The sequence below is a fragment of the Pan paniscus genome, chromosome 9 (genome assembly GCF_029289425.2).
Source record: "Pan paniscus chromosome 9, NHGRI_mPanPan1-v2.0_pri, whole genome shotgun sequence".
Taxonomy (NCBI): Eukaryota; Metazoa; Chordata; class Mammalia; order Primates; family Hominidae; genus Pan; species Pan paniscus.
The window spans coordinates 25,781,732-25,797,305 of NC_073258.2; the positions used below are offsets into that span (position 1 = coordinate 25,781,732).

At 36.3% G+C, this 15,574-nt stretch overlaps 1 pseudogene; it reads left to right on the forward strand.

Moving 5' to 3' along the window:
* Positions 1–5,135: 5,135 nt before the first annotated feature.
* On the forward strand, positions 5,136–7,799 carry LOC100968683 (small ribosomal subunit protein uS5-like; annotated as a pseudogene).
* Positions 7,800–15,574: the final 7,775 nt, after the last annotated feature.

The following is a 15,574-nucleotide window of genomic DNA, read 5'->3' on the forward strand; positions in this document are numbered from 1 at the left end:
AATAACAATACTGGCTCTTTTATGTGCAACCGACACAGTAGATCTTGAACCCTACCCACAACAGTGTGCTGGTAAATGCTTAACCACCAGTTCCTTAGGTATAATGACCTTATTTGTAGTGCTTTTTGATTTATGAGGAGTAAATATTCCTATCATATGGCATATATCACTGAATGTAGAGCTGGGAAGAGATGTACACAATTAGATCGTGGAAACCAGTTCTAGTAAACTCTAATGTGGGAAAAGTAAACTTCTATTTTGTTTAGACCAGTATTTTGTGTTGTTTCTTGCTCATGGCCAGAAATGATCCCAGTTTATTTCTGAGTAGTGGCCTATGAGATGATGAAGACCAGATGGGGTCATCCAGATTTCTTTTTTTACATACTTCAAACTATCGGTATGGAGAGAGGATCATTAGTTAACAGTTGGATCATGAATAAAATTATGCACTAAGGCATGTAGTGACAGAGTGGCTGTATCATGTTACTATAGAGATGTATAATACACCAGCAAACTCCTGTGAGTGCAGGCAGGCACCATAAGACAACCTGGCTTCAAGCACAGCCTTGGATCATGAATGGTGTTGATTTCTGTCAGATTCTAGTATTCTAGTCTTTCTTACTATTTTTGTTTTCATTGCTGTCTATTGTTTTTCTGTTTTCTGTTTCCTTAGTTTCCAATCTTATCTTTATTATTTCCTTCCTTCTTCTTTCTTTAGGTTTAATTTGCAATTCCTTTACAAGTTTCTTAAAGTAGAAGTTACAAGTTTCTTAAAGTAGACTTTTTTATTTAAGACTTTTTTTTCTATGTTGGGGTTTAAAGCTATAAAATTTTTTCTAAGCATTGTTTCAGCTGCATTTCATAAATGTTGATATGTTGTCATGCAATTTCCATTCAGTTCAGAATAGTTTTTAATTTATATCTTTATTTCTCCTTTGACATGTTATTTAGCATTATGTTCTTTAATACCCACATACTTAGATAATTCCCCAAATTATTTTTAATTTCTAATTCATTTCCATTGGGATTGAAGAATATGCTTTGGACAATTTCAATACTTTTAAATTTATTCAGGTTTGCTTTATTGCCAAGAATATGGTATCTCCTGGAAAATATTCCTGTTGTGGCTAAAATAATACATATTTTACTCTTGTTGGGTAGTGTGTTCTGTAGATAGCAGTTAGGTCAACTTAGTTGAGGGTGTCACTCAAGTGTTCTATATTCTTGCTGAATTTCTTTTCTTTTTTTTTTTTTTTTGAGATGGAATTTTGCTCTTGTTGCCCAGGCTGGAGTGCAATGGTGCAATCTCGGCTCACTGCAACCTGTGCCTCTTGGGTTCAAGCGATTCTCCTGCCTCGCCTCCTGAGTAGCTGGGATTACAGGTGCCTGCCACCATGCCTGGCTAATTTTTGTATTTTTGGTAGAGACAGGGTTTCATTATGTTGGCCAGGCTAGTCTGGAACTTCTAACTTCAGATGATTCACCCGTCTCAGCCTCCTGAAGTGCTGGGATTATAGGCGTGAGCCACTACGCCAGGTCTATTCTTGCTAAATTTCTCTGTAGTAATCCTGTCAAATATTTACAGTGAGATACCAAAATCCTCAAAAATTGGTATTAAATTGTCTATTTCTTCTTTCAATAGTGTCAGTTTTTGCATTATGTTTCTGGAGCAGTGTTGGTAGTTGCACATACTTTTATAATTATTATATTTTTCTGATTGACACTTTCATGATTATAAAGTTTCTTCTTTGTCTCTAGAATTATTTCTTATTGTAGAGTCTATTTTATTTGACATTAATTTAGTCATTCCAGTTCTTATTATGACAACTTCTTCTATCCTGTTACTTTCAATCTATTTGTGTTCATGAATCTAAATTATGTTTTTTATAGAAAGCATACATTTGGAAACTTTTAAAATCCAGTTTGTTTATTTCTCTCTTTTGATAGGAGTGTTTGAGCCATTCATGTGGAATTTAATGATATTAATTTAATACAATTAATATCTACTTTTAGATGTTGTGATTAGACTTAAGTTTGTCATTAGTAATTTGTTTTCTATATATCTCACATTTTTCATTACTGTGTCTTCCATCCTGCTTCTTCTGTGAAACAAATAGACTTTAGTGTATCATTTCAGTTCCTCTGATGAATTTTTAAAGTGTATTTTTAGTTATTTTTCAAATGGTTGCTTTAGTGATCAAAATTTGCATCTTAACTTACCATAATTTACTTCAGATTAATGTTGACAATTCATATAAAATACAAGAACTATGCTCCAATATAGTTCCATATACTCACATCTCTAAGGCTTTGTTATTTCTCTTCAACCATTTTCTCTTTGTTTCTCATACTTCTATTTATCTATCTTCAAGTTTATTGATTCTTTCTTCTGCCCTCTTAAATCTACTGTTGTTCCTATTGAATGAATTTTGTTACTTCAGCTATTTTACTTTTCAATTCTAGAATCTCCTTTGTTTCTTTTTAATAGCTTTTAAATTGATGTTCTCTATTTGTTGAGTCTTTTTCATAATTGCTCTGTTATATTGTTTGAGCATATTTGTGAGTGACTGTAAATTTTTGTCAGTTAATGAAATATGTGGACACAGTGACTATTTTGACTGCTATCCACCCTTCCCCTCATTATGGATCACACTTTCCTCTTTTTTTGCATGTTACATAGGTTTTGTTGAAAAGTTATCATTTTACATATTGTAACAAATGTAGATTTTTTGTTTGCTTTTTGTTCATTACATTGCCATTGTTTTGTTTCTTTTCTTTTTTCTTTTTGTTCTTTATTAGTAAACCATCTGGCCTGGACTTAATATATGGAATCTGGCTCCCTGCATCATGCTGTCACTGGGTTTTCTGTTTTTTGTTCTTTTTTTAAGGGGTTAATCCATTGTCTCTATTGTGTCATTGTAAGCCAATGACTGATTAGAAAATGCACTCAAACACCATAACCCAGCAAGAATTCTATTCTCTACCAGTGCAGCCATATGTATGTTGGGGTGCACTTCAAAATTCAGGCCGGTTTTGGAACTATCCCAGTTTTTACTTTCTATCAGTTCCCCTCTGGTCTCTCCTGCATGAGCCCGCAACCTCCCAATTAGTCAGGGTGAAGTGATAAACTTATCAAACCCCACTTCACTCCTCACCTAATTGTCTTTCATATCCAGAATTCCACTATTAAATTTCTAGCTAGTCCATCTATCAGTTGCTTTCCCCTACTGGAATAGCTATCTCAAGCTGGAAGAGCTGCAGGTTTTCCTGGTGTGTTTCCTACAGAATTTGCTATTTTACTAATAATGCATGTGACCTTGAGTTTTCTGCCCTCTTCTCCAAATTAGGTGAGCTACCTGGGCTACCTGGTGGTTTACAGAGCCAGGAACACCCTGGTAGAACTACCCCAGCAGAGGAGGAGGAAGGTAGGATCAGCCACAGGTCCCAGGGACTCTCATGAATTAACATTTTTCAATTTATTGCTTTTCTCTGTACATTTCCCAATGTCCTAGAATCATTGTTTTGATAACTTTGCCCAGTTTACTATTTTTTTTATGAAAAGGATTTACTAACCTTTTCATTCTTTTGTAACCTAAAGTCTCTTGTCAAAAATTTATTTTATGGTGATTAGATGTTAATTTGTACCTGCTTTTATGTAATGGATTCTCTTAATTTATACATACTAAAAATACTTCAGATTAGAAAGATAGGGAAAATAATCCAAAAGTACCTCCTTCTTTTGTTCCAAACAACTCAGATACTCTCCTATTTCCCCCCAAAACAACGTGCAGAGACAGATGCAAGAAAAACAGAAATGAAAGAAAATCAAGATGAAAAAAAGAGAAGATGTGGAATGAGGTACCATACAGTTCTAATAAGTGCTTAGTTAAATATACAAACCATTATATTAGTTAGGAATCTTTAATTACAAGTAAAAGACATCAAATTTAACTATGATGTATGGAAAATGGAGTAAACTTTATGACACCAAAGGGCATGTAAATCTCTGGATTCAGGAAGAACCTGGAATAGGTGTCTAGAATGTAGAAGGTCGACCAAGCAGCACCTTTTCTTGATTTATTTTGCCCCATTTCTCTTTGGGAATTGGGCCACATATCTCTCCTTCTAAATCTACAAGGAGGAAAATATATCCTACAGCTCAGAAGCATACATTGGCTAAATTCTCCTCATGGATCTAAGTCCATGGTCTCACGCTGGAGATTGACAGAAGATGAAATACAAGGAAGAAAGACCTGCTGAGAGAGAAGGAGAAAGGAAGAAACTATCTATGTAGATAGTTAGGGCTGAGTCCTCAGCAGAATTCCTCTTCTAACAAAAGAGCAGCCTGAGAGGATCAAGCTGCAAACACGGAAAAGGAAGCCAGGTCTGACACAAAACACATCACAAGTAATCAATAAAGTTTCACATATGGATGGCAGGGTTGGGGAGGGGCTTAGTGAGCATATTCCTTCTCATTTTTTAGATATACTCAGATAAGAAAGCTTGCACAGGGGGCTGCCTGCAGCAGCACTGATAAGAAGAGATACCCTGGACCAGGCATGTCCACTTTGAAGGGATTCACCCATAACTCATGCACAGTAGGAAGAGATAAGCAACATGGAGTAACTTAGGCTAAGGGCCCACATGCTCACTAAATGGATATGGTAGGGACTGCAAGGGATTTGCACCTTATGCAAATGACACACCTAGTCCTGACCCATTTTTCATGCCCTATGTAAATGGAGCACCACTCCCTACTAACTCCTTTATAAAAACCCTTGTCCTTCACTGTAAAATGGCAACCCTTTTTTGGGATGCCTCTCTGCAGCGGAGAGCTTTCTGTCTTCCTTTCGCTTATTGAATTTCTGCTCTAATCTTACCCTTGGTTTGTCTGTGTCCTTGATTTCTTCGGCAGTGAGACAAAGAACTTTGGGTGGCACCCCAGACAACAAGGCCATTTCATTACCAGTAGTATCTCCGCTATAGTCATTAAGATAGATGCTGTAATGTAACCACAAGTTATAAAATGCCATCTCAGCTCTCAAAAAAGCCAGAGATTATATACATATAGATTATATGTAGATATATATATATACCTATTAGATTATATACATTGTATATATGATCTTAGATCATATAAATACTGTAACTGTAGGCGGGCGCAGTGGCTCACGCCTGTAATCCCAGCACTTTAGGAGGCCGAGGTGGGCAGATCACGAGGTCAGGAGATTGAGACCATCCTGGCTAACACGGTGAAACCCCGTCTCTACTAAAAATACAAAATATTAGCCGGGCGTGGTGGTGGGTGCCTGTAGTACCAGCTATTCAGGAGGCTGAGGCAGGAGAATGGTGTGAACCTGGGAGGCAGAGCTTGCAGTGAGCTGAGATCTCGTCATTGCACTCCAGCCTGGGTGACAGAGCAAGACTCCATCTCAAAAAAAAAAACAAAAAACAAAAAAACAAAACTGTAATTTTAAATAACTTTTAAAGTACCAGATTTGGCATAAAGGCTAAAGACTCAAACAAATGTTAAGTATAGGTCAATTTCAAAAAAAGAAAAGCTGAAGTATAATATATGACATTTAAAATAACCAAATTGCTTCTCTGAGAAAACACCAAATGCCAGGATGACACTGGTGCAATGGGAGAGCCTGGAGGCCCCAGGGGCCCTGAGATGGGGAAGTGTGGTGGCTTCTCCTGAGGCTTTGTCAGTGGCATCTGGGGCTGGGGTCACCTCAGTGGTAGGGGCTGAGGCAGGGGCTAAAACTCCGTAGTTCAAGGAGGCCAGGCTGAGGATAAGGAGTTGATGCTGGTCGTCAAGCTGGGCCACCTGGTCAAAGACATGCAGATCAGATCCCTGGAGGAGATCTGCCTCTTCTCTCTGCCCATCAAGGAGTCTGAGATCATTGACCTTTTCCTGGGGGCCTCTCTCAAAGATGAAGTTTTGAAGATTATGCTGGTGCAGAAGCAGACCTGCGCCAGCCAGTGCACCAGGTTGAAGGTGTTTACTGCCATCAGGGACCACAATGGCCATGTCCGTCTGGATGTTAAATGCCCCAAGGAGGTTGTCACTGCCATCCGATGGGCCAACATCCTGGCCAAGCTCTCCACCGTCCCCATGCACAGAGGCTACTAGAGGAACAGGATTGGCAAAACCCACACTGTCACTTGCAAGGTGACAGGCCACTGCAGCTCTGTGCTGGTGTGCCTCATCCCTGCACCCAGCAGCACTGGCATTGTCTCAGCCACTTTGCCCAAGAAGCTGCTGCTGATGGCCAGTATTGATGACTGATACAGCTCAGCCAGGGGTTGCACTGCCACCCTTGGCAACTTCACCAATGCCGCCTTTTATTCCATCTCCAAGACTTACAGCTACCTGACCCTGGCCTCTGGAAGGAGAATGTATTCACCAAGTCTCCCTATCAGGAATTCATTGACCATTTTGTCAAGACCCATGCCAGAGTCTCTGTGGAGAGGACTCAGGCTCCAGCTGTGGCTACAACATAGGATTTTTTTACAAGAAAAATAAAGTGAATTAAGCATGTTAAAAAAATAATAAAATCTCTGCATAGTATTCCATGGTATATATGTGCCACATTTTCTTTCTTTCTTTCTTTCTTTCTTTCTTTCTTTCTTTCTTTCTTTCTTTCTTTCTTTCTTTCTTTCTTTCTTTCTTTTTTTTTTTTTGAGACTGGATCTTGCTCTGTCTCCCAGGCTGGAGTGCAGTGGCGCAATCTTGGCTCACTGAAAGCTCAGCCTCCCGGGTTCACACCATTCTCCTGCCTCAGCCTCCTGAGTAGCTGGGACTACAGGCGCACGCCGCCATGCCTGGCTAATTTTTTGTATTTTTAGTAGAGATGGGGTTTCACCATGTTAGCCAGGATGGTCTCGATCTCCTGACCTCGTGATCCGCCCACCTTGGCCCCCCAAAGTGCTGGGATTACAGGTGTGAGCCACCATGTCCGGCCTATATGTGCCACATTTTCTTTATCCAGTCTATTATTGATGGGAATTTGGCTTGGTTCCAAGTCTTTGCTATTATGAATAGTGCTGCAATAAACACACGTGTGCAAGTGTCTTTATAGTAGAATGATTTATAATCCTTTGGGTATATACCCAGTAATGGGATTGCTGGGTCAAATGGTATTTCTAGCTTTAGATCCTTGAGGAATCACCACACTGTCTTCCACAATGGTTGAACTAACTTACACTCTCACCAACAGTGTAAAAGTGTTCCTATTTCTCCACATCCTCTCCAGCATCTGTTGTTTCCTGACTTTTTAATGAGTTCATGTCTTTTGCGGGGACATGGATGAAGCTGGAAACCATCATTCTCAGCAAACTAACACAAGAATAGAAAACCAAACACTGCATGTTCTCACTTATAAGTGGGAGTTGAACAAAGAGAACATATGGGCACAGGGAGGGGAACGTCACACACTGGGGCCTGTTGGGGGGTGGGGAGCAAGGGGAGGAATAGCATTAGGAGAAACACCTAATGTAGATGACGGGTTGATGGGTGCAGCAAACCACCATGGCACATGTATAACTTTGTAACAAACCTGCACATTCTGCACATGTTTCCCAGAACTTAAAGTATAAATAATAATAAAATAAAATAGCCAAATTAACAAATATATAAAAGAAAGGCAGTCCATGATATGTGAAATCTGGGTAGCAAATCAGTGACAGAGATACAAACCTGAAAAAAAAAATGTTTTACAAAACTTTAATCACTCCAAAAAAGAGAAGCCAGCTTGTTTTTCTTCCATGACTTACTAGGCTGTCCATAAAATTCCACTGCCAAATACCACTTTTCCTCTATAATATCTCCATTTATGTAATAAATTGTTTACTGTTTTCAATCACTGTGCTTCCTTTTTTTCCTCTTATAGAGAATTCTTTGAATGAAAGATAGATTTGCTCAAAAACAGTTTATTCCAATGCATGGCTTTGACTATTTTACATTAATTGCAGTCTTGTTTCTTTCTTGAAGGCCTTAAAGACATAAGTCCTTGTGGTTATAATTAAATCCTACTGCTAATAAAATTCTTATGTGCTCCCATGGTCCTAGTTAAATAACTCATTTCTAGAATCTTCCTTGTAGTAGCTAGGCCCTTTAAAAAAATCAGGGAGGAGAGGGCTTTATTAGTATTATTTGTGAAGAATAGTTCCTCCTGGTTTTACATATATATAAAATGAAAAAAGATATTAAGAATTTATCATGTGAATAGAACTACGAAATCGGTAAAGAGCTCAGCTGCACTTGAAAACCTTTTAACATACTTCATTTTTGGAGAAAGCTTTCTCAGACTCCAGCAGAAGTAGCATCTGCAGGCTTTTGCTATGATCATACTTATTTCTAGTCATTTTTATTCCATAACAAATAGGCTCAATCACATTAACCACCTACTTATACAACATTCATAATTTATATAATGACATTGAAATCTGCTATTAATCTCAGAAAGCACTAGGATAGTGTCAAGTTATATGATACTGGAATGCTTTTTTTTAGTTTCTGGTTCTCAATTGCTGATTGACTTATTGTTAGCTTTTTAAAAGGTCTGCAGTGACAAAGTAAAATTGGAACCATATCTACTATAATAAGCCTTTGCAACTGAAAAAGGCCTTTAACTACTTCAAGTTCCATTACATGCACAATTTCATTTTATCTAAAACACAGTCCAGTCAGGAAGGGATATCAATGGTAAAGAAAGTGAGACAGAGAGTTTTGATGTTTTCCTAAGGTAAGGATTCTGTTAATATCCCAAAACTCATAAATGGAAAAGGGGATTGAACAGGCATTTACTAACTAGTATGGACAGGCCTCATACTATGCACAAAAGGCAATTTTTGTCTCATTGAAAAGACAAACAAATGAAAAACAAAACAGTGAGTTAGGAGTTCTCTATCAAGGTGATTTTACCACCAAAATTTGAAGCTCTGAATTGCAAAGCAATTTACCCAAGTTCATATCTCCAAAATAATTGGAATTAAAACCTAAAATGTCAGATTGCCAGGTCTATATGGTTATACTCCTCCTGTCCTTAACTGAGAATCAGTAATTACATTTTCTGACATGCGTTAAGCACTTACTGACTTAATATATAGCATGCATTGTATGAAGAACTTTTAAGTTGGCTATTGTTTTTCTCTGAGAGCAGTTCTACTCAAAGAAATAGCAAAACCTCTTCCAACTCATTCCAATCGGAATTCTTCCCTAGGATTATTTTTTGTTGAGTTGAAAAAAAAAAAAAAGAAAACCCTCTTTATTTTCTGATCATGAGACTATAAGGATGAGAGCCTAGAATTGAGGGAAGGCAAATCTCTTATCTCATGGAGAAAGACAACAACAAAAGACATTCTGTCATTTAATAGCAAAGTAGTCTCAACTGGCTTCATGGCTTGGTGGATCTGAATAGTCCAAGCACTTCTCTATCATTATGGTATTGCATATTTTATTGTTTGAAGTGGTATTCTTTGGTGTTGGAGTTGGAGCACAATATGTAATTTCCTGTTTGAAACTGCAGAATAAAATATTCGATCTGCAAAAAATTGAGATAAAATCATTATCCTAGTTTTCACTTACTGATATAATAATTATGTCATTTCTGTGGAGAAATAGAGAAGGCCATATTTGCATTAGGAGTCTTCTGTTGTGTATGCCACCATAATTTTATTGCAATTTGATAAACATGGGTTGGATTAACCAGTTTGTGTATTAATTCCTATAGGTACCTGTTCCTTAAATTGAAGCTGCAAACAACACTTGTAATTGGTCATGGCAAAACAAGGCAGATAGAACATCTTCACAAAGGCAACTTTGGCTGCCCAATATTTTAACCATCAGAATAGAAAATTAATTCAGCTACATGAGTTTCATTGGCATTAATGTTACTTACTTTCTTATACTTGCTTACTGGAAAGGCATTTGTTAATGTTGTCTGGCATTGCTGCATTACTAATTCAACATCTAACTGCAAATCAAGTCTATTCAAATTCAAAAGGAATGGCAGTGTTTGCTTTTTATCTCTTACTGAATACATATTCTTTTAAAAAATAATTTCAGCATTAAAATGAAATAAAAATCATGACACATTAAATATTAATTAAATTATTACATTTCTGCAAATATAATGTCACACTAGAATTATTCTTATGAAGTATAGTTATTCATATCACAAGTTAGATCACATTTGGTGCATTCTCACTTTGTTGGGGTGGTCTTGAAGTAAGGAGTAATCTTGATGAAGCTTAAAGAAAGGGAAAGATGTTTTTTTCTCTGTTATTGTTGCATAAATGACTCCAAGCTTTATGAATTATTAATCTTGCAAAAAACTTCAAAATTAACTTTTTAGAACTTCTATGTAGAGATAGAAAGAGTATACATTTTGTTGCAAAATGGCACCTTTATTGATTAGATTTTTGATGTCTGTAACTAAAGTTAAAAAAAAGAGGCCAGGCGCAGTGGCTCACACCTGTAATCCCAGCACTTTGGGGGGCCGAGGCAGGCGGATCACGAGGTCAGGAGATCAAGACCATCCTGGCTAACACGGTGAAACCCCGTCTCTACTAAAAATACAAAAAATTAGCCAGGCATGGTGGCGGGCGCCTGTAGTCCCAGTTACTTGGGAGGCTGAGGCAGGAGAATGGCGTGAACCCAGGAGGCAGTGAGCCGAGATCACGCCACTGCACTCCAGCCTGGGCGACAGAGTGAGACTCCATCTCAAAAAAAAAAAAAAAAAAAAAGACTAAAGTTACAGACAAATGTAAAATGATCAACTTTGGTTTCCAAAGAGAAGCTTGCTTAGAATTTCTGAGGGAAAATGAAGTGTTTTAACTTCTCTGAATATAAAGCATTAGTTTTTCATTCGTGTTAGGCTGAGAGCTTCAACTTTAGCCTGAAATATCTTCAAAACACAATTTAGCTAATAATTTGTTATAATATTAATGAAACAAAAATTGAGGTTCCTCTGAAACACGTCTGTCCTTTGTGTTTTGAAGAAAAGCCTTTTAAATAAGTTGTCTAGATGAGTCCTTAAAAATACGTTTTTAATTTCCTTTTATCTTCCTATTGGTTGCTTTCAACATGGGGACTTGGCTTTAAAAATTTGTATTTGGAAATAATTACATATTCAAAAATGCACAAATAAAAATAGCTCAATTTAAAAACTGCTTAAAATATCTTCCTTTTTGTTTTTTGAAAAGCAATGCAATCAAAGAGAGCATAAAAAACCCTCCTGAAAGAATAAGTTACATTGAAGCTTTTACAGCTATCAAAAAGGTACACTCCACCCTAGGAACAAGATTAAAAAAACAAACAAACACAAAAACAAGGTACACACTGACATTTCTATATTGATACTCTTGTAAATTAAAAACAGAAACAAAACCAAAACATCTTTAATGCATACGTGTTTCAAGGAAAGAAATATATTAATTGCTTATTTGTGTTGTTAAAAATTTTTAATAAATAATCATTCAGTCAGAATTTATCTTTCTTGTGGTGATTAATTTTATGTGTCAATGTTACTGGACCACAGGATAATCAGATATTTATTAGACATTATTTCTGGGTGTGTCTGCAGTGTGTGTTTTTTTTTTTTTTTTTTTGAATGAGATTAGTATTTGAATTAGGCCCTCGCTAATACAGGCAGGCCACATTCAATAGTTTGAAAGTCCCAAGAGAATAAAGCTGAATAAAAAAGAATTGTATCGTTCTCTGCATGATGATCTTCAAGCTGCAACATACTATAGTCTTCTCCTGTCTTCAGATTCAGACTTGGATCCAAATTCCACTATTGGCTCTCCTGCTTCTTAGGTCTTTGAACTTGGACTGGAAATATATTTTTGACCCTCCTGAGTCTGGATTTCTCAGCCTCCATAATATGCGAGTCAATTCTTTAATATATATATTCCCTATTGCTTCTTTTTCTCTGGAGAAACTAACTAACATAGATTTCAGTACCGAGATTGATTCTAAAGGAACAAAATTTTAAGAATGTGTTTTCTAAATTGGTTCTGGGATTGTCTTTCTAATCTGATTAGACTTAAAGACCCTAATGACTCTATTTCCAGTAGTAAAAGGAACAATAATAGTCTATGGCGTGACTCAAAAATAGATGAACAAAAATAGTTCTATTGGATTCTCCTAATAAACCACTTATAGGAAGCAAAGAGCTGAGTAACCATGTATATGATATTTAAGAACAATTTTGGAAATCTAATGAATATAATAAAGTTGGTTGGTTGGTCCTAATGTTGCTGGACAAAGTGGTGACAGAAAAGAATGAGTTCAGCAATTCTAATAACCAGCTCAATCGCTGTATAAATGATCTGATAGCTTCTGTGTATACCCTAAAAAAGACGCTTATATCCTGTAGCTGTAGGGCTGAGATTGCTGAATTTTTCCAACATTTTGCATTTATTATAGCATGGTATTTGAGTATTTATGTAGACATACAGCTTCTAGAACATAATCTTGGCTCCTTGAGAGAAAGAAGATTTTCTTAACATTTTCAAATATCTCATAGCTTCACCTATGCCCATTGAAAAATTAGAGCTCAATCATATAAAACTGAGTTGATTTTTCAGGTGCCATGGAAATTAGGTAACTGGAATGTAGGTACTCCTCATGGTATGGTCACGTTGTCTTATTTCCTATGTCTTAGAGAATGCTTTTCTAATGCTTATATTTTTTGTCACACAAAGCAAAATAAACAATAACTATCTTTTATTTCATTTGAGGCACCCTTAAAATATAACAGGGAAGACATATTTAGATAGAGGGATTAAATGTGCTTAAATCTAATCACAACTTTATGAGGTAAATCATGCCATCTTTATTTGGTATGCTGAGTAAATTACCAGTTTCTCATGGCTAATAAAAGATAACTAGGATTCTGTCTGCTAGGATTCAAATATTTTCCTTATGATTTGGATACTCTATACCTAATCAGCATGCCAAAAAGAATCTGGGATCTATGAAATATTATTATCCTTTCTTATCTAAGTTAGCTCTTTTGCAGCACTTTTAGTTCTAATGAGGCATATTATTAGCTCCCCAAATTGTGAGCTGGAGTGCATTTGCCATTTCACTGCAGGCATTTGAGAACATAATATAATTTCTCCATATGAATGTGAAACACTTCAGACAAAAGGTAAGAACTCTTCCAAGTTCTCCAAAATTTCTGAAAGTATTTTTCTCTTTAGAATGGCCTGTTCTCACTAAGTTCATTTCCAGAGACATATATAATCATAGCTACTATAAAATTGAAGTCAGAAATCTAATAATAAAAAATAAAAGTGAGCATGCTTTTAACCATATTTACTCAAGACAGGTTATAATTCATTGCTCCAGGAAAATTGATCTGTTTGTTATGAGATAAAATGATTCACATACAATAAAAATTGAAATTCTAAAAATGCAGATAATGAGAGCATATTTGTAAAAGGGTTAGGAAAAGAACTAGTTATTTCCTAAAATTAAACTGCATATTTACTTCAAAGTAATGCACATTTAATATTTGTTAACAAAAGATAAATATATATGTAGAATTCAGTTTTCCTGCTTCCCTCCTCTAGCACTTTTGGTACTAACTTTGAGCTTAAAATTTATTTAAAATAGTTTTTCATAAAAATTGCCGAAGATAATTATAATTGGGTTATCCTCCTATCCTCTGAGACAACTTTTTTATTCCAGAATATTGTTTTTAATTTTTCTTATTTTTTTATTTTAAAGAATCCGGAAATCAATAAGTTAAAGAAAAGTCAATCTAGTCAATCTGCAAAGCTAAGAGAGCTAATGGAAACTTGAAAACATACAGGAATCAAAATAATTGGAGCAACATACAAAGACTATTATATATTTTTTCTAAAGCAACTACCCATATAATTTTATTTTTTTCTCTAGAATTACCCATATTTAACCAAGTTGAAAAGTGTTACTTTTACCAGTAAGATATATCTTCTTGAAGTTGTGATATACACAGTATGTGGGAAGAAGGTGTCCTTCTGAAACTGATTTAAACATTATGCTTTATTTTACTGATGTTAAATTTTATTTTACTAAATTTTCACTAATACTTTGGGGTCTTTTAAATGGATTTAAAATAAGTATGTCCTTTCAATTCACTCCAATGGATAAATAAAAAATAGGAAATGGGCAAACAATAATAGACAATAAAGAGTAGGAAAAAACATGCAGTTGAAGTTTGTAAAGTGGAAAACAGAAGCTTGCTCTCTATATTAGGACAGCAAAACTGATAGCATCCATGTGGAACCAAATGAAGAGCAAGCCCCAAATATGATGCCACTAATAAAGTAGAACAGAGGAAAATAAAAAAATTGGCATGATATAATTAGATCAAAATGACAATTAAGCTTACCTTAACTCTGTAATTTCCAGCTACATGAACCAGCAAATTTACTTTATTGTTTAAGCGAATTTGAACTTGGTCTTCAGGTTACTTGCAACTGAAAACATTCTAACTAATATGCTGTATGTATTATATAATTACCTCATCAGCCTAAAATGTTATTCTAGTTTACAAAAGCAACTTAAAATACCATCTGATTTGCCACCCCAGAGTTTGCATGGAATAAAGATAAGTGTGTTTACTGTTGATCGGTTGACTTTATTTAACTCTGTATCTTGTTTTTGACTTTTCTTTGACTCTGTGCTCTTCAAGGCTGGGTAATCAACTCCTCTTTTCAAATATGCTTATGATAAAGTTCTCAAATTCTCCTTTTTTTGTGATTAGAAATTAAAGATTAGCAGGAGCTCACCTTCCTGACAATCATTCTGACCCACATCAGCTGAAGTCATTTTTGCCTTAAGACTGTTGCCAGCCTGCAAACTACTGCCCAAAGTTCAGAGTGGTTGTTTGGAATTACAATAAAATGATGGATGGAGGCTAGTCAAGCACATACTTTCTCTTATTTAGAAGCAAAGCCATAAATGAGCCTTATAGAGCTGGACAAAGTTCTGTCAAGGTTCAGATTCTGGTTAGGGGTCTCTTCCTGGCTTACAAACAGCTGCCTTCTGTGTCCTCAGTTGGTAAAGAGTATTCTGGTCTCTCTTCCTCTTCTCATAGGAACACTAATCCAATTGGATTAAGGCCTTGCCTTTATGACCTCACTTAACACATTACTTCTTTATAGGTCCTATCTCCAAATACAGTCACATTGGGGCTTAGAACATAAACATATGAATGGGGCCTGGAACTGTGGCTTATGCCTGTAATCCAGCACTTTGGGAGGCCAAGGTAGGCGGATCATGAGGTCAGGAGTTCAAGACCAGTCTGGCCACCATGGTACCCTGTCTCTACTAAAAATATAAAAATTAGCCAGACATGATGGCCGGTGCCTGTAATCCCAGCTACTCAGGAGGCTGAGACAGGAGAATCACTTGAACCTGTTAGGTGGAGGTTACAGTGAACTGAGATGGTGCCATTGCACTCCAGCCTGGGCAACAAGAACTAAACTGCATCTCAAAAACAAAAACAAAAACATATGAATGGGAGGGGGACAGAATTTAGTTCATAGCAGTTACCCATCAACATCCAGTTTA